The following is a 22875-nucleotide window of genomic DNA, read 5'->3' on the forward strand; positions in this document are numbered from 1 at the left end:
GATATGAAGCAGAATGCACAGGATAGAGTAGCATGGAGAGCTGCATCAAACCAGTCTCAGGACTGAAGACAAGAACAACTTTGGGTGCATAGATCCTGAGAAATCAGTACCCGGACAACCATCTCTGGCAGTAATAACGGCCTTGATACGCCTGGGCAATTAGTCAAACAGAGCTTAGATGGCGTGTACAGGTATAGCTGCCCATGCAGCTTCAACACGATACCACAGTTCATCAAGAGTAGTGACTGGTGTATTGTGATGAGCGAGTTGCTCGGCCACCATTGACCAGACGTTTTCAGTTGGTAAGAGATCTGGAGATCGTGTTGGCCAGGGCAGCAGTCGAACATTTTCTGTATCCAGAAAGGACCGTACAGGACCTGCAACATGCGGTCGTGCATTATCCTGCTGAAATGTAGGGTTTCGCAGGCATCGAATGAAGGGTAGAGCCACGGGTCGTAACACATCTGAAATCTAACGTCCACTGTGTCAAAGTGCCGTCAATGCGAACAAGAGGTGACCGAGACGTGTTACCAGTGGCACCCCATACCATCACGCCGGGTGATACGCCAGTACGGCGATGACGAATACACGCTTCCAATGTGCGTTCACCGCAATGTCGCCAAACACGGATGCGACCATCATGATGCTGTAAACAGAACCTGGATTCATCCGAAAAAATTACGTTTTGCCATTCGTGCACCCAGGTTCGTCGTTGAGTACAACAACGCAGGCGCTCCTGTCTGTGATGCAGCGTCAAGGGTAACCGCAATGGTCTCCGAGCTGATAGTCCATGCTGCTGGAAACGTCGTCGAACTGTTCGTGCAGATGGTTGTTGTCTTGCAAACGTCCCCATCTGTTGACTCAGGGATCGAGACGTGGCTGCACGATCCGTTAACAGCCATGCGGATAAGATGCCGTTCATCTCGACTGCTAAGTGATACAAGGCCGTTGGGATCCAGCACGGCGTTCCGTATTACCCTTCCTGAACCCACCGACTCAATATTTTGCTAACAGTCATTGGATCTCGACCAACGCAAGGAGCAATGTCGCGATACGATAAACCGCAATCGCGATAGGCTACAATCCGACCTTTATCAAAGTCGGTAACGTGATAGTACTCATTTCTCCTCCTCACATGAGGCGTCACAACAACGTGTCACTAGGAAACGCCGCTCAACTGCTGTTTGAGTATGATAAATTCGGTTGGAAACTTTCCTCATGTCAGCACGTTGTAGGTGTCGCCACCGGCGCCAACCTTGTGTGAATGCTCTGAAAAGCTAATCATTTGCATATCACAGCATCTTCTTCCTGTCAGTTAAATTTCGCATCTGCAACACGTCATCTTGGTGGTGTAGCAATTTTAATGGCCAGTTGTGTAATACAATGACGGGTCTTCCCGTCTATTTATGCGCAGCACGCTACCTTGGTGTATGTCGAGGATCAACTACCAAACCTGCACCGAGTGACGATCCGCTGCACTCGTCCTGCATTTAGCGTTCCGACTTCTCTGTATACAAAGGCATCGTGCACGAATAGTCAAGTGCAACATGTCGTTTAAAAGTACTACTGCACTGTACCACGGGCACCTGTATTATGAATAAGAAATCATTATTGAAATTACTATTCTTCTAAGTTACATTTCCACTTCTTATCGTTCATGCACATTGTACTCACACAAATCTGCAACTGAATGACTGGAGTGTATTTTTATTGTTTGCTGTGAACGCCAGCAAGGAGACGATTTGCTTTAACGCGGCTACCTGCACGGTGTGACAAAGCAGAATGTTCAAAGTCAGTTTTGTATTACGATTCTAATAACGTCATCTTTACAAAAATAGTACACTGTGATGCGTTCTTTAAATTCCAGGAGAGCTGCTCGACTGAAGATTCTATTTATGGATTCACACATCAAATAGTACAACCCTTAAATAATAAAATATGGCCAGTTGTTATTCTTTGTGATCATTTGAATTCCTAGATCATTTTACTCTCTTACAAGGGAAACTCCACATCGCAATTCCCTCAGATTTAGCGGTAAGATGACCCAGTCGACAGTACGTCAAAAACTGAAAGCAGATCAAGTATGAAAACAGGAAGAAGGTGTACTGAACTGTGAAAAAAGAAGCAAAGTAGAAACAGCGGACGGTCCATGCTCAAGATATGCTACATCGAGTGAATTTGAGTAGCCCTGTCATTGCCATTACATGTTCACGATGTTGGACTGTGCACGGGGAAATCAGTCTTCAAATCTCCCTCGTGACACTTTTTTTTTTTCACAAAATTATGAATTGTCCGTTCCGTCATTGACGTGTCTGTTCGCTATATTCAGACTTGTGTCTGTGTTGTGGTGTAACATCTGTTTGCAACAGCTAGGTGCAGGGAAGGGATCTGCAGACGTACATGCACTATGTGATCAAAAGCATCCGGACACAACAAAAACATACGTTTTTCGTATTGGGTGCATTGTGCTGCCACCTACTGCCACGTACTCCATATCAGTAGCCTCAGTAGTCATTATACATCGTGAGAAAGCAGAATGAAGGGGTCCGCGGAACTCACAGACTTCAAACGTGGTCAGGTGATTGGGTGTCACTTGTGTCATACGTCGGTACGCGAGATTTCCACACTCCTAAACATCCCTAGGTCCACTGTTTCCGGTGTGGTAGTGTAGTGGAAACGTGAAGGGAGATGTACAGCTCAAAAATGTACAGGCCGACCTCGTCTGCTGACTGACGGAGACCGCCGACAGTTGAAGAGGGTCGTAATGTGTAATAGGCAGACATCTATACAGAAATTCCAAATTGCATCAGGATCCACTGCAAGTACTATGACAGTTAGGCGGGAGGTGAGAAAACTAGGATTTCGTGCTCGAGCGGCTGTTCATAAGCCACACATCACGCCGGTAAATGCCAAACGACGCCTCGCTTGGTGTAAGGAACGTAAACATTGTACGAACGAACAGTGGAAAAACGTTGTGTGGAATGACGAATCACGGTACACACTGTGGCGATCCGATGGTGGGGTGTGGGTATGGCGAATGACCGGTGAACGTCGTCTTCCAGCGTGTGTAGATCAAATGGTTCAAATGGCTCTGAGCACTATGAGACTTAACTTCAAAGGTCATCAGTCGCCTAGAACTTAGAACTACTTGTTGTTGTTGTTGTTGTTGTGGTCTTCAGTCCTGAGACTGGTTTGATGCAGCTCTCCATGCTACTCTATCCTGTGCAAGCTTCTTCATCTCCCAGTACCTACTGCAACCTACATCCTTCTGAATCTGCTTAGTGTATTCATCTCTTGGTCTCCCCCTACGATTTTTACCCTCTACGCTGCCCTCCAATACAAAATTGGTGATCCCTTGATGCCTCAGAACATGTCCTACCAACCGATCCCTTCTTCTGGTCAAGTTGTGCCACAAACTTCTCTTCTCCCCAATCCTATTCAATACTTCCTCATTAGTTACGTGATCTACCCATCTAATCTTCAGCATTCTTCTGTAGCACCACATTTCGAAAGCTTCAATTCTCTTCTTGTCCAAACTATTTACCGTCCATGTTTCACTTCCATACATGGCTACACTCCATACAAATACTTTCAGAAATGACTTCCTGACACTTAAATCTATACTCGATGTTAACAAATTTCTCTTCTTCAGAAACGCTTTCCTTGCCATTGCCAGTCTACATTTTATATCCTCTCTACTTCGCCCATCATCAGTTATTGTACTCCCTAATTAGCAATACTCCTTTACTACTTTAAGTGTCTCGTTTCCTAATCTAATTCCCTCAGCATCACCCGATTTAATTTGAATACATTCCATTATCCTCGTTTTGCTTTTGTTCATGTTCATCTTATATCCTCTTTTCAAGACACTGTCCATTCCGTTCAACTGCTCTTCCAAGTACTTTGCTGTCTCTGACAGAACTACAATGTCATCGGTGAACCTCAAAGTTTTTATTTCTTCTCCATGGATTTTAATACCTACTCCGAATTTTTCTTTTGTTTCCTTTACTGCTTGCTCAATATACAGATTGAATAACATCGGGGAGAGGCTACAACCCTGTCTTACTCCCTTCCCAACCGCTGCTTCCCTTTCATGTCCCTCGACTCTTATAACTGCCATCTGGTTTCTGTACAAATTGTAAATAGCCTTTCGCTCCCTGCATTTTACCCCTGCCACCTTTAGTATTTGAAATAGAGTATTCCAGTCAACATTGTCAAAAGCTTTCTCTAAGTCTACAAATGCTAGAAACGTAGGTTTGCCTTTCCTTAATCTTTCTTCTAAGATAAGTCGTAAGGTCAGTATTGCCTCACGTGTTCCAGTATTTCTACGGAATCCAAACTGATCTTCCCCGAGGTCGGCTTCTAATAGTTTTTCCATTCGTCTGTAAAGAATTCGTGTTAGTATTTTGCAGCTGTGGCTTATTAAACTGATTGTTCGGTAATTTTCACATCTGTCAACACCTGCTTTCTTTGGGATTGGAATTATTATAGTCTTCTTGAAGTCTGAGGGTATTTCACCTGTTTCAAACATCTTGCTCACCAGATGGTAGAGTTTTGTCAGGACTGGCTCTCCCAAGGCCGTCAGTAGTTCCAATGGAATGTTGTCTACTCCGGGGGCCTTGTCCTTGTTTCGACTCAGGTCTTTCAGTGCTCTGTCAAACTCTTCACGCAGTATCGTATCTCTCATTTCATCTTCATCTACATCCTCTTCCATTTCCATAATATTGTCCTCAAGTGCATCGCCCTTGTATAGACCCTCTATATACTCCTTCCACCTTTCTGCTTTCCCTTCTTTGCTTAGAACTGGGTTTCCATCTGAGCTCTTAATGTTCATACAAGTGGTTCTCTTTTCTCCAAAGGTCTCTTTAATTTTCCTGTAGGCAGTATCTATCTTACCCCTAGTGAGATAAGCCTCTACATCCTTACATTTGTCCTCTAGCCATCCCTGCTTAGCCATTTTGCACTTCCTGTCGATATCATTTTTGAGACGTTTGTATTCCTTTTTGCCTGCTTCATTTACTGCATTTTTATATTTTCTCCTTTCATCAATTAAATTCAATATTTCTTCTGTTACCCAAGGATTTCTACTAGCCCTCGTCTTTTTACCTACTTGATCCTCTGCTGCCTTCACTACTTCATCCCTCAAAGCTACCCATTCCTCTTCTACTGTATTTCTTTCCCCCATTCCTGTCAATTGTTCCCTTATGCTCTACCTGAAACTCTGTACAACCTCTGGTTCTTTCAGTTTATCCAGGTCCCATCTCCTTAAATTCGCACCTTTTTGCAGTTTCTTCAGTTTTAATCTGCAGGTCATAACCAATACATTGTGGTCAGAGTCCACATCTGCCCCTGGAAATGTCTTATAATTTAAAACCTGGTATGCCCGCATCTCGTGGTCGTGCGGTAGCGTTCTCGCTTCCCACGCCCGGGTTCCCGGGTTCGATTCCCGGCGGGGTTCCTAAAACTTTGCCTTACCATTATATTTACGATGTGGCTTAGAGGATAAAACGAACAGGGTGGTATTTAAATTACACATACTACTCTATCAAGAAAGGCAATCCTGCTGGTTAATGTCCGTTTATTAGTTAAACAACATTTGCTTGATGCATTTTTTTTTTATTTTGCTTCTGGACAAAAAGTTATTTCTGGTGGTCACAGTAAAAGGGTACTTAAATTTTCGATGTACGAGCAACATTTCACCGTCTCTTCGTTGGTTTACACTCTACTCTCACAAACCTTCAACCGAGCTTAGGCAATAAGTTCAAATTTCTCTTATGAGTGGATTTCTCCACAAACAAATGAATTTGTATGAAATAATTTTAAAATTCTAATGTTTTGAGTAAAGCTTATGTCATCTTTTGAATATTCCAGTTCTTCTTATTTCCGTGCTTTCTAGGAAAATTTGAGAGGAATTCCACCTTATACAAGATACCTTTGTAGTGTAGTTTCCACCTAGGCATACACTCCTGGAAATGGAAAAAAGAACACATTGACACCGGTGTGTCAGACCCACCATACTTGCTCCGGACACTGCGAGAGGGCTGTACAAGCAATGATCACATGCACAGCACAGAGGACACACCAGGAACCGCGGTGTTGGCCATCGAATCTTGCTAGCTGCGCAGCATTTGTGCACCGCCGCCGTCAGTGTCTGCCAGTTTGCCGTGGCATACGGAGCTCCATCGCAGTCTTTAACACTGGTAGCATGCCGCGACAGCGTGGACGTGAACCGTATGTGCAGTTGACGGACTTTGAGCGAGGGCGTATAGTGGGCATGCGGGAGGCCGGGTGGACGTACCGCCGAATTGCTCAACACGTGGGGCGTGAGGTCTCCACAGTACATCGATGTTGTCGCCAGTGGTCGGCGGAAGTTGCACGTGCCCGTTGACCTGGGACCGGACCGCAGCGACGCACGGATGCACGCCAAGACCGTAGGATCCTACGCAGTGCCGTAGGGGACCGCACCGCCACTTCCCAGCAAATTAGGGACACTGTTGCTCCTGGGGTATCGGCGAGGACCATTCGCAACCGTCTCCATGAAGCTGGGCTACGGTCCCGCACACCGTAAGGCGTCTTCCGCTCACGCCCCAACATCGTGTAGCCCGCCTCCAGTGGTGTCGCGACAGGCGTGAATGGAGGGACGAATGGAGACGTGTCGTCTTCAGCGATGAGAGTCGCTTCTGCCTTGGTGCCAATGATGGTCGTATGCGTGTTTGACGCCGTGCAGGTGAGCGCCACAATCAGGACTGCATACGACCGAGGCACACAGGGCCAACACCCGGCATCATGGTGTGGGGAGCGATCTCCTACACTGGCCGTACACCACTGGTGATCGTCGAGGGGACACTGAATAGTGCACGGTACATCCAAACCGTCATCGAACCCATCGTTCTACCATTCCTAGACCGGCAAGGGAACTTACTGTTCCAACAGGACAATGCACGTCCGCATGTATCCCGTGCCACCCAACGTCCTCTAGAAGGTGTAAGTCAACTACCCTGGCCAGCAAGATCTCCGGATCTGTCCCCCCATTGAGCATGTTTGGGACTGGATGAAGCGTCGTCTCACGCGGTCTGCACGTCCAGCACGAACGCTGGTCCAACTGAGGCGCCAGGTGGAAATGGCATGGCAAGCCATTCCACAGGACTACATCCAGCATCTCTACGATCGTCTCCATGGGAGAATAGCAGCCTGCATTGCTGCGAAAGGTGGATATACACTGTACTAGTGCCGACATTGTGCATGCTCTGTTGCCTGTGTCTATGTGCCTGTGGTTCTGTCAGTGTGATCATGTGATGTATCTGACCCCAGGAATGTGTCAATAAAGTTTCCCCTTCCTGGGACAATGAATTCACGGTGTTCTTATTTCAATTTCCAGGAGTGTATTTGAGCACTTCTTGTGCTATCTTGAGGGGTTTCTTTATTTTCCTTCTGTAAAATTATTACATGCTAACCTTTAAATAAACTTTCGATAGAAGATATTTACATTTGTAAAATGACTGATTGTTGTTAAATTTTTCTCATTGGTTTACATACGGTACACAGTTGAGACATGTATCACTGAGTTGAGTCATTCTTAGTTTATTTACAATATGTAATACGATATCTTAAATAAACAACATAGAACGCATGTTTGAACTGTGTACGTTTTTTATTTACAATGTATAATATGCAATACGATATCTTAAATAAACAGCATAAAATATGTGACTCACTCTGTACCTTATGAAAACTAATGTAAATACATTTGACAATAATCGCTCATTTTACAAATGTAAATATTTTGTATCAAAAGTTTATTTGAAGGTTAACATGCAATAATTTTGCAGAAGGCAAATAAACAAGCCCACTGAAGAGAGCACAAAAAGCGCTGAAACATGTCTGGGTGACAACATCTATAAAGGTGTCCTGCATAAGTAGAAATTCCTCTCGAAAAGGTTATGTAGTTGGTATATTTGAGGGTGTGCTGAAACATAATGTCTCTGAAATTCTTATGTGAAAACTATTAAAGCTTTTTAAATATAAGAGACGTTTTTGACATTCTACATTTTCATTCTTCATGTCGACATATTTGTAGCCCTCTGCTTCTAGAAGGATCGAAATTGTAGCATGTAACATGGGGGTGTGTAGCGTAACTATGTCGGTGCGTGAGAAATATTTATGCTGTAATCGTGTTTGAAATTAGAAGAGTCCATGCACACATAGAGAATTCTCTCGTTCAGCATGAAAATGGCGGGCTGTGATGGCCGAGCGGTTCTAGGTGCTTCAGTCCGGAACCGCGCGACTGCTACGGTCGCAGGTTCGAATCCTGCCTCGGGCATGGATGTGTGTGATGTCTTTAGGTTAGTTAGGTTTAAGTAGCTCTAAGTTCTAGGGGACTGATGACCTCAGATTTTAAGTCCCTTAGTGCTCAGAGCCATTTGAACCATTTTGAACCATGACAATGCCAACCACTTACGAGCGCTCAACATCTGCAACAGTCCGACGCTTTGGATGCACTGTCAAACAGCCTCGAATTTAAACTGTTCCCAAAACTTAAAGAACATCTTCGAGGACTTCACTTTGATAGTGACGAAGCGGTACAGCCACAGGTGTGGTTGTGGCTCCGACAACAAAATCAATTAACTGGTCATTCGTTGGCAGGGAGACCATGTTGAGAAATGAGTATGTAGATATAAACAATAAAGCTGTAGGGTGTTACTAAAGAACGTTTCATTTAAAAAGCTTAGGGTGCTTTCACATACAAAATTCGAAGGCTTCGCTTTTCAGTACACCTTCGTACATTCGTAGCCAAGAAGAAGAGTGACGGTTGCAGTGTCTGTAACAATTATGTTGCCGGTATGGTCGAGCCAGAATACAAATCATTTTACCTGAACCGACGGAAACAAATGAAGGGCCAAAAAGGTCTGTGATGAGCGAATGGAAAAGAAGAGAGGCGTTGCAGTCGGGCCGAAATTCTCGTCCGGTCAGCTCACAAATGGCAGTAGGTCAGCGAGCCAGAATTACGAGAGGGCAAGGGGAGCCGGCCGGGGCAGGGCTGTTCCCTCACATGGCGCGGTCGTAAATGTGCCCCCCCCCCCCCCCCCGCCTTCGCCCATCCTCTACCATCCCACGTCGCGGCGCCCGCTCTCTGGCGGGCGAGAGGAACCGCATCGTTAGCGTGGGGGCCAAGCCGCAGACACCAGGCGTCATCTTCTGATTCACGGTAACCTAACGCCCGCTGCAAATTTTGGTGCTAGAATACTACGCAACCGATTTACTACATATGACGTCTGACGACGGTTGTATGATATAAAGATGCCTCGCCTAAGATTTCAGAGAAATGCTGGCATTGTGACACGTAATTTGCTACGAGAAAGTTGAGCAAGCCAATTAGTAGTTAATTAATTATAAAATGCTACGTGCTACATAACATTAAGAATCTGGCCAACGAAACAAAGGATAATTTAGTTTAAAAGGTCAATGTTTACACTTTTAAAACTTTGCCGTATGTCTGAGCACTTTACCGATTAATAATTTCCTATTGCTCTGAGCCCAGGGGAGATAATGACTGCTGGTCTCGATATATAGATGCGTGGACTGAAGGACTACACAGTTTACCAGCTTATCTGCTAGTATAAGTGTCAGTTCATTCAGCCACCTACATACACTAAAAAAAGAAAAATAAAAATAAAAGAAAGAAGCCACAGACGACGAAGGAATCATCCGAATGGAACGGAAATCGGTAGATGTGAAGTACTATCATACTCAAGAGTATCCGAACGACCTCAGTTGCATTTCGCCTGATTTGCATGCAGCCCACATAACGGAACTGTCTTGCAGGTCCTCTAATCTCCTATCAGTACACTCGCTTAACTACAAAAAATGGTTACTCCAACTGACCACCAGAAAACACTGCTGTGTATTGCAATAACTCGAGGCGTAAATTAAAACCACGATACTACAAATATCAAGGAACTGATAACGATGGAGAACGCCGTACCAACGTCCTTTGTCACAGGAATTATTATACTCATCGACAAACTGACACCGGAAGTGACGACAGCACATTATCGTCCCCTGACTCTGCTTGATGCAGACTATAAAATTTTTATACGATTCCTGGCGTCACGATGCCGCAGTATCCTGCCTAGCATTCTATCTCCTGAACAGACAACTCCGGGTGGCTCAGTTAATATACAAACGGCCACAGGAGAATCTCGTGATTTAATTGCACTGGCAGCGGGGTGCAGACTCCGCGCCGCGGTAGTTGCCATTGATTTTGACAGCGCATTCGACAAGGTGCGGCATCGTTTTTGTTCTCAGTAATGAGCTGCATGGGTTTTCCACCCACATTTATCGGTGTCATCCGGCGCCTGTACGGCACCGACGGATCGCTGGTTCAGGTCAATGGCCGTGTGGCGGGACCAGTGACGAACCGGCGTTCCATAAGGCAAGGTTGTCCGCTTTAGACTCTATGCCATAAACCTGGAGCCACTCGTCGGGAGTTTGACGAGCGACCTTTTTGGTTTCACTTTGCGACAGCGCAGTTTTCGGTGTCGTGCGTATGCGGACGATCTCCTCCTCTTGGTCCGCTCACGGAATGAAACACAAACGGTGTTTGGTTTGATATCAAAGTACGGAACTGCAGCGGGCAGTAACATGAATGTGGCTAAATCCACGGCGGTGTCCATTGGACGCGGCGCGGCCTCTCACACGACCACTTAGCACTTCCCGTGTGTACAGAAACTATGATACCGTGATATTATTTTCTGCTCCACCGTGCACCAGTCCGCTGCCATCAATTTTCGCAATGCACTCCAAATTACCCGCATGGCGGTGCAACAAAATCTTCTCCGCCGACTCGATTCTTTACATGTCCAATACCTCAATGAACACGTGACGTCCAAAATGGTCCACATGGCACAGGTACTCTCGCTGCCATCAACTATTGGACGCAATCTCCAGGCTGCTTTCAGATACTTTCTTACGGCCTGTACGCTCTTTAAGATCACCCTCTTCCCGTGAGTGGGAGGCCTCGGCCTTGTCAATGTGCGACTCCGAGCAGCGTCCTTGCACATGTCCACCATGTACAGGCAGTGGAACGGAAGCACCTCCCTCACGTGCAGCTTGCTGGAACTTCTTACACCCGAGGCCAAAACGCCACCAGTACCAATCTGACACATGAAGCACTATTTGGCGCACATTTCTGATTTCATCGTCGACTTCAGTTATGCTCACACTCACTTACCGAGCACGCGTCTTCCTCGAACTAAAGATTTTTACACCCCACTGCTTCGCCACATATCCAGCAACAACATCGAACTCGAACATACATCGACGCGGTGGCCCACGGTTTGGCATCATATCCGCCAGCGCTTCCTTCCCTCGTACGTCCAGCAACATGGTACCACGTCGCATGTGGGAAATTCGCCGCGAATCCCTAAGCCATCGGACTAACGGACTCTCTGCTCTGTTCGGTTTGCCACTTAATGGATAACGATGTCCACCAACTGACTTGTGCTGCGGCCAGTGACGTCTGGAAACTTGGTCTACAGTTCGTTGCCTGTTACCTCTGCGTTCCGCCGCATTCGATTGACACATGGACTTTTATCCATCTTGAGGATACTTATTTCCCCGCCACCAAAAATCATGCGATTGTATGGGTCAACGCGTGGACGATCACCTATATGTATAATGATGGCGACAAATCACACCTTGACTTCTGGCAATACTTACAAACCGCCCACAGTGAAGTCGAGCACCGACCGCCCTACCACGTCTTCTTCGCTAGTTACCTACACGCGATCTTTACATCACCCCCGGTCGTCGGGATGGTGCCATACACGGGCGGATGACACCCCCCCATTCCCCCCCCCCCTGCCGCCCCTGCCCAGCTGACATCTGAGACTCCCCGCGCTACTTTCTACACCGTAACCCACAGTGGAGTAGGCGCCTCCTTTCTTTTATGCACTCCTCTTTGGCACTCCTCTTTGGCTTCTACTCTCCTTTTGGGCGCTTCTTCCCGGTAGTGGTGCCGGGGACTCAGTGACCAGACCTCGCATGTTGACCCCTGCCCACTCTGCCTCCACGCTCCATCTGCCGGGTAGTTGCCTTCAAGTCTTATCATATCCCCGAACTTCTTCTCTTTTTGTCTATTGCCTCACACCTCTTAGCTTACTTCAGTATTCTTGTTATTATTCATTTTCCTCGTCTTTGAAGTTTCAAACATCTCTATTGCTGGGAAAATTCGATATCTGGAATCTGACTGTGCTTACATTTCAATAGGTTTGGTGCTTGGCTCGAATCACCATCAAACACATACATTAGATCATGTCAAGTGTTACCTGGGAAAGAAATCACGTATTAACATCCGTGGTGGCTAATTAACAGGGACAACAGTTTACGCAACCGGAACAACAGTTTTTGGAGTTGTCTCGCTCTAGTACCGTTGTAACCGTGACAGGAACGGGCGCGGGGTTGCCGCTAACGAAAACGTGGCGGGACCAAATGGGAGCGGCCTGCGAACAAACAAGACGGACGAATGGGAATGGAAGGACAAGAACGACGACAGACAACCAAGCAAAACACCAAGATCAACAACAAAGTATTAAGCAATAGGGTCACACGAGATAACCTCACGAAATCAAAACAACTTCCACTCGTAAACAGAAAGTAAACACACGCAACGTAAACACGATGTCTATAAGAGAGGTATCAACCGACTCAACGCGAATACCAGACTGCCTCACTGAGTTTTTTTCCTTTATTGTTATTTTAATACCTAAAAAATCAGGTAGGCTGTCAGCGGCATGCTACGCCGCTCTTCAGCCATAGTGTTGACAATAACAGAACACAGAATGGAGAATCAGAATGAACATAGTGACGTGCAAAAAATACTGGTCACAGATACACAAAAAACACGGAGCCGTTCACACTCGACGATAACGACACTGAAAACACGTTGACACGGCGCACAGATCACTGGTGAATCCGACGGCACAAGTGAACGTAGAAGCGTGACGGTGGACACTAAAAAACACAGAACGACGTCACACACACGAGACACAGATGGCGATGATTCCGGCGCGCGAAAGTCCACGTAGCGTGTGCGAGTCCGGGGACCTGCCAAGAGGGGAACCTTACTGAGTGAGAGGCAGCCGCCTAAATACACGACAGGGTATGTCGCTATTGGCCGCTGGGACCATGTGCTCCACATTGACGTCCTCAAGTTAGGCTCGGGGCCAGAAGCGTGTGCAGCCACGGCTTACGCCGTGACTGCTGCAGAGACCTCTAGTGGTCATCGAGTTCCATGCCGTCTTGAGCGGATTCGAAACCCGTGGAGCTCGATACCAGAAGTACAAAATTTTGTAATGTTATTTAAAATTCAGATTTGTCGACTGATATTGGCTAAAATATTGGCTACCACGTCTCTTTGTGGTTAATCAGCAATAACAATTGGTTTTGTGGTTGAATCTCACAACAAATGAATAACTTTCTTTTTTAATGTCAGTTTGCGTTATATAAGACACATGACAGCTGGTTTTCGAACTGCATATAGATCAATGTGCGATCAAGGAGATTGTGAAATTACTTGTGATACATTGTTGACGGTGAGGTTTTGGTAGAACGCCTGTTGTTGATAACCATGGTTTCTGTAAGTGGTTATTTAATTAATCAGTTTATGCAAAAGCACTCACCGAGTGAACAGCGCTTGATAGATGGTTAGAAAATCTTTTAGAGAACAAAAGAACAAGTATAACTAATGTGTTAGTTACGTTCATTGTTTGCATCAGATACTAATGAGAGAGGAAACACGTTACAAATGTCACTTCTTCTAATAAATTTTAGTTTACATGCGACAAAAACTGTCTCAGGTGTTCCCTGTCATTTGTAGTATCGTGATATAAATTTGTATATGGAGCTATCGCCATGCAGAGCAGTGTTTGCTAGTGATCACTTGTGGTAACGATTTTGTGTAATCAAATGACTATACTGAAACGATGTTAAAGGACCTGCAAGACAGTTACGTTGTGAGGGCTGCACGTCAATCAGGTGAATAGTAATTCAGGTCGTTCGGATATTTCTGGGCATTATAGTACATGTACAGACAAACAAATGATTACAGTTTCAGAAAAATTGGATAATTTATTCAAGAAAACGATCTTCACAAATTCAGCGAGTCAACGACGCGTTGGTCCTCCACTGCCGCTTATGCAAGTCGTGATTCGGTGTGGCATTGATTGATAGGGTTCCCTGAGGGACATATTGCCAAACGGCGGGCGATACTCAGGTAGGCATCGAACCATTGAACGAGGGCGTCTCCACAGTGAGCCAGTCAGCAGGGGCCACCGGAGACACTAAAAGCCGCAGGGAAGTAACTGATTTTGAGACATTTTACAGGTTTCTAACAGGAGCGAATTGTATAGTTTCATCTGTGTGCTTTGATAGTTTAGTTTCCTGAGTTTCTAATTGTTAATGTAGTATTCAGTAGGCACAGTTCTGGCGTTTCACGTTTGCGTCGGAAAGTAAACCGATATTACAAGTTCCTAATCAGCGAATTATTTTGTGCCACCTGAAAGCTTCAGTATTTCAATTTTTGTATCTCTACGTGTTAATATAATTTAATGGGCACAATTCTTACGTTTTCCTACGCGTCCACAGTAAAGTTTCTTAGCGAGTGTCGATTGTTCTTGTTTGTCTGTCTAGTGTAATTTTTGCACGGTCATTCGTATTGATAGGGACTGTGATGGCTGTGTGCGGATACGAGACGAATTGGTGACACTTCGCTTCGGTTACGCAGCTTGCGGCTGCAGTGGATGGGCACCACTGTTGTGGGCCGGCCGTGCCGATCCAACGGACGTCCAGCACGTCTGAGTCCGTCCGATCGACCCACACTGGTGACCAGCCCAGTTACTGGCCGCACCGAGCTTGACCACTCACCCTTGGTCGAGTGGGAGATCGCCTCAGGGCGTGGCAGGCGGCGAAAGACTTCCCAGCCTGCCGTACGTAAGGCCTCCCGGTTTGTCTGCAGACAAGTTCCAGGTGCTATCTATGGCTGAGACTGTCCCTCGGTCATATGCAGTCGCTTGTCCTGCTTCAGAGAAAACCTCTCAGACTGCGACATCAGGGCAATCAATAGGGTGCGATTATTGGTAGCTGGGATCTCCAAACTCCAAAGTTTGGTGCGTTATTGGGCCCCTTAGGCGCATGGCTGCCAAGGAGGGGGAGAAAGCCAACGTGCACATCGTGTGCAGACAGGATGAAGTCATTCCAGACGGGGAAATAGTCCTTCCAGATGCCATGAAGAGCGCGGGGCGCAGCCATTTGCAGGTCGTGGCCCACGCCGGTATCAGTGATGTGTGTCGCTTTGGGATCAGAAAACATTCTCTCTTGTTTCAGGCGGCAAACAGAACTGATAAAGGCTGCCAGTCTTGCTTGCGAGATGAAAACAGAGGTCACTATTTGCAGCTTACTCAACAGGACTTATTGCGGACCTTCGGTACAGAGGTTCTGGATCAGAGGCTCAGACGATTCTGCGACCGTGTAGGCTGCAGATTTCTCGACTTGCGCCAAAGGATGGTGGGGTTTCCGGTTCGGCTAAATAGGTCAGGAGTCCACCACACGCAGGAGGTGGCTATACGGGTAGCGGGGGCTGTGTGGTGTAGTCTTGGCTGTCATTCGGTTAGAGGGTCACGGAGAAATAAAAAAAAGTCTTCAGTCTCAAAGGGGTCGAACATGGAAGATCGTCGATACAGTAACCGTCGGTATAACAGTTGTAAACTGTCGTAGTTGCGTTGGGAAAGTAACAGAGCTCCAAGCGCTAATAGAAAGCATCGATGGTCAAATCGTTATAGGCACCGAAAGCTGGCTAAAGCCGGAGATATAAGTTCAGCCGAAGTTTTTGCGAAGAACGTAACGGTGCTCCGAAAGGATGAGCTAAATACAGTTTGCCGTGGCGTGTTTGTTGCTGTCAGAAGTAGTTCACCTTGTAGCGAAATTGAATTAGATAGTTCGAGTTAGCATGGACAGAGGTTATTATTGGCAACCGGTATAAAATAATAATTGGATCCTTTTACCGATCTCCCAACTCAGATGATACAATTGCTGAACAATTTAAAGAAAACCTGAGTTTAATTTCAAACGCGTACCCTACTCATACAATTAAAGTTGATAGTGACCTTAATTTATTCCCGATATGTTGGCGAAAATACATGTTTAAATCCGAAAGAACGCATACAACATAATCTGAAATTATGCTAAACGTATTCTCTGAAAATTGTTCACAGCAGTTAGTTCATGAGCTCACACGAATAGTAAACGGTTGTGAAAACACGCTTTTAGCAACAAATAATCCTGAGCTCATAACGAGCGTCAAAACGGGTGCAGGGATTGGTGAACACAGGTTTGTCGTCGTAACTGCCGTCTGCTTCACGTCTGCTGTGCAGCGAGCTACCTTAATTTAAGTATTAACTGTATTTTTCTTACTTGTCACTTCTTCTTCCGTGTGTTTTTGCTTTTAGGAAGCTTTAATTGTCGAGTGCTAGCAATAGTGTTCCATAGAATTCGTGTTTTCAATACAGTCAGAGAGAGTCCCTTTAGTCAACCATAGTGCCAGTAGTGCTAGTGTTTGTTTTCAATACAGCCCAGAAACAGGTAGTGCTATTTTCATTGTTTTCTACAAGAAGTGGCTAGCAACCACAGTTTAGTCAACAATCAGCCGCCTTTAGTGAATTAGCAGTCTAGTTAAAAGTTGTTTTACTCTCTACAGTAAATTGATTTCTTAGGATGGATAGAATGTGTGACTGCTGTGTACGGACGCAGGAGGAGCTGGCCACTGTTCGCGAGCAGCTGAACGTGTTGATGGCCGCGGTCAGCCGTCTTCAGGCTGCTGCCTCGGAGTGTGGCGGCAGTGGGGAGTCTGGTGCGTCGCATGGTACACCCCAGATGTCCCTGCTGTCGAGACGTCTTCGCGGGTACCGGGCGCAGTTGGGTCACCCTCTCCCCAAGGGGAGTGGCGGGTTCAGCGGCGTTCGCGGCGCACGAGGCGGAGGGTCAATGTGGAGGCTGGCCGTGTGGCATCGCCCGCTCTGCCTGTGAGTGGACATGTGGCTGATCCTTCAGCAAGGTCCGAGCAGGCACACGGGGGAGGGGTTTAGTTATTGGGAGCTCCAACGTTAGGCGGGTGATGGAGTCCCTTAGGGAAATAGCGGAAAGGTCGGGGAAGAAAGCCAGTGTTCACTCTGCTTGCCGGGGGTCTCATCCGAGATGTGGAGGAGGCCCTGCCGGCGGCGATAGAGAGCACTGGGTGAACCCGACTGTAAAATGTTGCTCATGTCGGCACCAATGACTCCTGCCGTCTGGGTTCAGAGGTCATCCTCAGTTCGTACAGACGGTTGGCGGAATTGGTGAAGACGGAAAGCCTCGCTCGCGGGGTGGAATCAGAGCTAACTATTTGTAGTATCGTTCCCAGAACCGATCGTGGTCCTCTGGTTTGGAGCCGAGTGGGAGGCTTAAACCAGAGGCTCAGACGATTCTGCGAAGATCTGGGGTGCAAATTTCTCGACCTCCGCTATCGGGTGGAGAAATGTAGGGTCCCCCTGAATAGGTCAGGGGTGCAACACACGCCGGAAGCGGCTACAAGGATAGCGGAGTACGTGTGGAGTGCACATGTGGGTTTTTTAGGTTAGAGAATTCCCTCCCCAGGCCCGACAAGACGCCTCCTGAGACGCGGCAAGGTAGGAGTAGGCAAAATGAAACAGGGAATAACAATATTAATGTGCTAATAGTAAACTGCAGGAGCGTCTATAGAAAGGTCCCAGAACTGCTCTCATTATTAAACGGTCACAACGCCCATATAGTACTAGGTACAGAAAGTTGGCTGAAACCAGACGAAAACAGTAATGAAATCCTAAACTCAGGTTGGAATGTATACCGCAGAGATAGGCTGGACAGTGAAGGGGGAGGCGTGTTTATAGCGATAAGAAGTGCAATAGTATCGAAGGAAATTGACGGAGATCCGAAATGTGAAATAATTTGTGTGAAGGTCACGGTTAAAGCAGGCTCAGACACGGTAATTGGATGTCTCAATAGGCCTCCTGGCTCAGCAGCTGTTGTGGCTGAGCACCTGAAGGATAAGTTGGAAAATATTTCGAGTAGATTTCCCCACCATGTTATAGTTCTGGGTGGAGATTTTAATTTGCCGGATATAGACTGGGAGACTCAAACGTTCATAACGGGTGGCGGGGACAAAGAATCCAGTGAAATTTTTTTTAAGTGCTTTATCTGAAAACTACCTTGAGCAGTTAAACAGAGAACCGACTCGTGGCGATAACATACTAGACCTTATGGTGCCAAACAGACCCGAACTATTTGAAACAGTTAACGCAGGACAGGGAATCAGCGATCATAAAGCGGCTACTGCATCGATGATTTCAGCCGTAAATAGAAAAATTAAAGAAGATAGGAAGATTTTTCTGTTTAGCAAAAGTGATAAAAAGCAGATTTCAGAGTACGTGACGGCTCAACACAAAAGTTTTTTCTCAAGTACAGATAGTGTTGAGGATCAGTGGACAATGTTCATCGTACAATATGCGTTAGCTGAGTATGTGCCAAGCAAGATCGTAAGAGATGGAAAAGAGCCACCGTGGTACAACAACCGAGTTAGAAAACTGCTGCGGAAGCAAAAGGAAGTTCACAGCAAACATAAACATAGCCAAAGCTTTACAGACAAACAAAAATGACGGGAAGCGAAATGTAGTGTGAGGAGGGCTGTGCGAGAGGCGTTCAATGAATTCGAAAGTAAAGTTCTATGTACTGACTTGGCAGAAAATCCTAAGAAATTTTGGTCTAATGTCAAAGCGGTAGGTGGATCAAAACAAAATGTCCAGACACTCTGTGACCAAAATGGTACTGAAACAGAGGATGACAGACTAAATGCCGAAATACTAAATGTCTTATTTTTCCAAAGCTGTTTCACAGAGGAAGACTACACTTTAGTTCCTTCTCTAGATTGTCGCACAGATGACAAAATGGTAGGTATCGAAGTAGACGACAGAGGGATAGGGAAACAATTAACAACGCCCAAAAGAGGAAAGGCCGTTGGACCTGATGGGATAACAGTTCGATTTTACACAGAGTACGCGAAGGAACTTGCCCCCCTTCTTGCAGCAGTGTACCGTAGATGTCTAGAAGAGCGTAGTGTTCCAAAGGATTGGAAAAGGGCACAGGTCATCACCGTTTTCAAGAAGGGACGGCGAACAGATATGCAGAACTATAGACCTATATCTCTAACGTCGATCAGTTGTAGAATTTCGGAACACGTATTATGTTCGAGTATAATGACTTTTCTGGAGACTAGAAATCTACTCTTCAGGAATCAGCATGGGTTTCGAAAAAGACGGACTTGTGAAACCCAGCTCGCACCGTAGGTGCACATAGTTTCGGGTTCTCAAACGCTAATCAACCAGAACAACGCAGTTTGGGTTGCCACTGTATTCTGCAGATATTTTAAAATGTTAACTAGTATCACAGATGTGGAAAACAATAAATTTATGGCTGTGTTGTGTCCTACACCAAGTATTGTAGCTAAATGATATGGGATCTTTCTTTCTATGTATTCGCAGCACATTACACTTGTCTACATTGAGATTCAATTGCAATTCCCTACAGCATGCGTTAATTCGCTGCAGATCCTCCTGCATTTCAGTGCAATTTTCCATTGTTACAACCTCTCGATATACCACAGCATCATCCGCAAAAGCCTCAGTGAACTTCCGATGTCATCCACAAGGTCATTTATGTATATTGTGAATAGCAACGGTCCTACGACACTCCCCTGCGTCACACCTGAAATCACTCTTACTTCGGAAGACTTCTCTCCATTGAGAATGGCATGCTGCGTTGTGTTATCTAGGAACTCTTCAACCCAGTCACACAATTGGTGTGATAGTCCATATGCTCTTACTTTGTTCATTAAACGACTGTGGGGAACTGTATCGAACGAAGAAACACGGTATCTACCTGGGAACAGTTGTCTATGGCCGTCTAAGTCTCGTGGACGAATAGCGCGAGCTGGGTTTCACACGATCGTCTTTTTCGAAACCCATGCTGATTCCTACAGAGTAGATTTCTAGTTTCCAGAAAAGTCATTCTACTCGAACATAATACGTGTTCCAAAATTCTACAACTGATCGACGTTAGAGTTAAAGGTCTGTAGTCCTGCACATCTGTTCGACGTGCCTTCTTGAAAACGGGGATGACCTGTGCCCATTTCCAATCCTTTGGAACGCTACGCTGTTCTAGAGACCTACGGTACTCTCAGAGGGCCATAGACACGGGTTCACACGTAGATGCCGTGTTTCTTGACTTCCGCAAGGCGTTCGATATAGTTCCCCACAGTCGTTTAATGAACAAAGTAAGAGCATATGGACTATCACACCAATTGTGTGATTGGATTGAAGAGTTCCTAGATAACAGAACGCAGCATGTCATTCTCAATGGAGAGAAGTCTTCCGAAGTAAGAGTGATTTCAGGTGTGCCGCAGGGGAGTGTCATAGGACCGTTGCTATTCACAATATACATAAATGACCTTTTGGATGACATCGGAAGTTCACTGAGGCTTTTTGCAGATGATGCTGTGGTGTATCGAGAGGTTGTAACAATGGAAAATTGTACTGAAATGCAGGAGGATCTGCAGCGAATTGACGCATGGTGCAGGGAATGGCAATTGAATCTCAATGTGGACAAGTGTAATGTGCTGCGAATACATAGAAAGATAGATCCCTTATCATTTAGCTACAAAATAGCAGGTCAGAAACTGGAAGCAGTTGTTGTTGTTGTGGGCTTCAGTCCTGAGACTGGTTTGATGCAGCTCTCCATGCTACTCTATCCTGTGCAAGCTTCTTCATCTCCCAGTACCTACTGCAACCTACATCCTTCTGAATCTGCTTAGTGTATTCATCTCTTGGTCTCCCCCTACGATTTTTACCCTCCACTCTGCCCTCCAATACTAAATTGGTGATCCCTTGATGCGTCAGAACATGTCCTACCAACCGATCCCTTTTTCTGGTCAAGTTGTGCCACAAACTTCTCTTCTCCCCAATCCTATTCAATACTTCCTCATTAGTTATGTGATCTACCCATCTAATCTTCAGCATTCTTCTGTAGAACCACATTTCGAAAGCTTCTATTCTCTTCTTGTCCAAACTAGTTATCGTCCTCCTTTCAAGACACTGTCCATTCCATTCAACTGTTCTTCCAAGTCCTTTGCTGTCCCTGACAGAATTATAATGTCATCGGCGAACCTCAAAGTTTTTATTTCTTCTCCATGGACTTTAGTAACTACTCCGAAATTTTCTTTTGTTTCCTTTACTGCTTGCTGAATATACAGATTGAATAACATCGGGGAGAGGCTACAACCCTGTCTTACTCCCTTCCCAACCACTGCTTCCCTTTCATGTCCCTCGACTCTTATAACTGCCATCTGGTTTCTGTACAAATTGTAAATAGCCTTTCGCTCCCTGTATTTTACCCCTGCCACCTTTAGAATTTGAAAGAGAGTATTCCAGTCAACATTGTCAAAAGCTTTCTCTAAGTCTACAAATGCTAGAAACGTAGGTTTGTCTTTCCTTAATCTTTCTTCTAAGATAAGTCGTAAGGTCAGTATTGCTTCACGTGTTCCAGTATTTCTACGGAATCCAAACTGATCTTCCCCTAGATTGACTTCTACTAGTTTTTCCATTCGTCTGTAAAGAATTCGTGTTAGTATTTTGCAACTGTGGCTTATTAAACTGATTGTTCGGTAATTTTCACATCTGTCAACACCTGCTTTCTTTGGGATTGGAATTATTATATTCTTCTTAAAGTCTGAGGGTATTTCGCCTGTTTCATACATCTTGCTCACCAGATGGTAGAGTTTTGTCAGGACTGGCTCTCCCAAGGCCGTCAGTAGTTCCAATGGAATGTTGTCTACTCCGGGGGTCTTGTTTCGACTTAGGTCTTTCAGTGCTCTGTCAAACTCCTCACGCAGTATCGTATCTCCCATTTCATCTTCACCTACATCCTCTTCCATTTCCATAATATCGTCCTCAAGTACATCGCCCTTGTATAGACCCTCTATATACTTCTTCCACCTTTCTGCTTTCCCTTCTTTGTTTAGAACTGGGTTTCCACCTGAGCTCTTGATATTCATACAAGTGGCTCTCTTTTCTCCAAAGGTCTTTTTAATTTTCCTGTAGGCAGTATCTATCTTACCCCTAGTGAGATAAGCCTCTACATCCTTACTATTGTCTTCTAGCCATCCCTGCTTAGCCATTTTGCACTTCCTGTCGATCTCATTTTTGAGACGTTTGTATTCCTTTTTGCCTGCTTCATTTACTGCATTTTTATATTTTCTCCTTTCATCAATTAAATTCAATATTTCTTCTGTTACCCAAGAATTTCTACTAGCCCTCGGCTTTTTACCCACTTGGTCCTCTGCTGCCTTCACTACTTCATCCCTCAAAGCTACCCATTCTTCTTCTACTGTATTTCTTTCCCCCATTCCTGTCAATTGTTCCCTTATGCTCTCCCTGAAACTCTGTACAACCTCTGGTTCTTTCAGTTTATCCAGGTCCCATCTCCTTAAATTCCCACCTTTTTGCAGTTTCTTCAGTTTTAATCCACAGGTCGTAACCAATAGATTGTGGTCAGAGTCCACATCTGTCCCTGGAAATGTCTTACAATTTAGAACCTGGTTCCTAAATCTCTGTCTTACCATTATATAATCTATCTGATACCTTTTAGTATCTCCAGGGTTATTCCATGTATACAACCTTCTATCATGATTCTTAAACCACGTGTTAGCTATGATTAAGTTGTGCTCTGTGCAAAATTCTACCATGCGGCTTCCTCTTT

This window comes from Schistocerca cancellata, chromosome 1, assembly GCF_023864275.1.
Source record: "Schistocerca cancellata isolate TAMUIC-IGC-003103 chromosome 1, iqSchCanc2.1, whole genome shotgun sequence".
NCBI classification, from domain to species: domain Eukaryota; kingdom Metazoa; phylum Arthropoda; class Insecta; order Orthoptera; family Acrididae; genus Schistocerca; species Schistocerca cancellata.